Below are 1,852 nucleotides of genomic sequence, written 5' to 3' on the forward strand. Positions count from 1 at the left end.
TGTGTGGCTTTTTTGATGATCTGTAGGAAAGACACGTAGTCAGCCTGCAACACAATGCCTTGAAGAATCCGAGCATTTTTGATTTTCTTCCATATTCCATTTTTTTGGCCCACAAGGCCTGAACCTGCAAGATATAACCTTGTTGCAATTTTTCTTATTACATCGGTGATTAATTATTTGAGTGTGATTCTCGACTGACATAACCGCGCGACTTTAGTTCAGGGCAACATGGAAGCTGGAAGAGCTGCAGAATCCTTGATCACGAATTTTCGCTCGAGCCAACGTTTCGACAAGGTAGTCGAAACGTTCTCTCCAGCAATACGTCGTGTTAAGGTATTTTTCACCTAGCTACTTTACGTGAATTGACGACAACTTTGTTTTTCCGCAAAGAAAAGGACAAACACATGAAATACCAGAGGACACAGGACGTGGTTGCTGTTTTAGCGCTGAAATGAAGATGTCGTAAAGCGTACGCCAATTAGCCCAGCAACGAGTTCTTACGTGAATAATTGTGCCTGTGCCATCGCCCTACGCACAGTGAGCCCGATAGCGGACTAAATAAATAGAGCGCACTATTTTAACGCGATAGCGTTAAAGAGCTCATTACGCAGAAATTCCGATGTTGTCGGTGTTGCTGGTTGTGAGCGAAAAATCGAGGAAGATGCAAAAAAAATTAATAATCACAATCCTTGGTTCGGGTGAGAATCGAACACAGGCCTTCACGTGGCAAGCAGGTGCTCTACCACAAAGCTACGCCATTGCGTGAAATTGCTTAAAAACACAAAATATGAATGTCATGTGCTGAGGAATCTCCGTACGGATGTAATATTGCGTGGCAGAAGTGTATAATCGTGTCAGGCTTTAAAACATGTGAAGTGCGCAAGATGTAAGTGTTTTAAAGCCCCCCCCCCCCAACACAAAGCGCTCAGACATATTTAATCATCATCAGCAGCAAAAGCATCAACAAAGTAAGCAGCTGCGTAGGTTCGCGTTATAGTGACCTAGAACATACTATCATTCTCATTTTGCCTTTTACGGACGCGTAGTGGGCCCTCGCTGATTCGCAAAACGAAGAATTATGGCGTAGTGGGCACAGCCCGACTGTACTTCCGCCAGGTATTATAAGGTAGTGTGAAACGGCCAATGCTACGAACACAGACGTTCGTTTCCTAGCGACACAGTTGAGACATCTACCGAGAACCGAAGCCAGCCTAGCGATTGTGGAGGCTATGTGCGCGGGGCCTGAATATGATATTGCATTGTACTCTTGATGGCGAAGCTCAAGCGTCCTCCAAACTTCTATAATTTGGGGAGAAGCCCCGCTTTGATTTATGCGCCAATCAGCAGCCGCCTAGATAGGTTTCCGATACGTCAGCAATTGTGGATAATGTAACGGAAACCAATCTACTTGAGTAAAGCATTGTTAACATTTATATTGAGGGAACTTTGAAACACATTGTTAACAGTCAGATTGCAATAACACTGGAATGAATTGGAGTCGGTGTTCCCGCAAAGTCAAGGTACCTAGTGGCTTTGCAAGCGCCCGCATTATTCATTATTGGCCAAAAATGTAATATATCATGTTTAATAAGAGCATGACAATACACATACCCGGTTTGGGTGACATTTATTGAGCTAGCAGGGCAAAAATAAGAAAAGACAGCACAATCTGTGACGCTACACTTACGTCACGGCGTTGCACCTCTGGCGCGTAATATAAAAAAAGGGAATGTTGACTTCCATTTTTTCTTGAGATAATAAAACTAATAAATTACCTGCAGCACTGTTGTGACGACGTAGTTTATGAGCCAAAAGAGAGTTGGTGCTGCTCTTTTGCTCTAAAAGCAGTCGT

The sequence above is a fragment of the Rhipicephalus sanguineus genome, unplaced genomic scaffold, assembly GCF_013339695.2.
Source record: "Rhipicephalus sanguineus isolate Rsan-2018 unplaced genomic scaffold, BIME_Rsan_1.4 Seq522, whole genome shotgun sequence".
Lineage (NCBI taxonomy): Eukaryota > Metazoa > Arthropoda > Arachnida > Ixodida > Ixodidae > Rhipicephalus > Rhipicephalus sanguineus.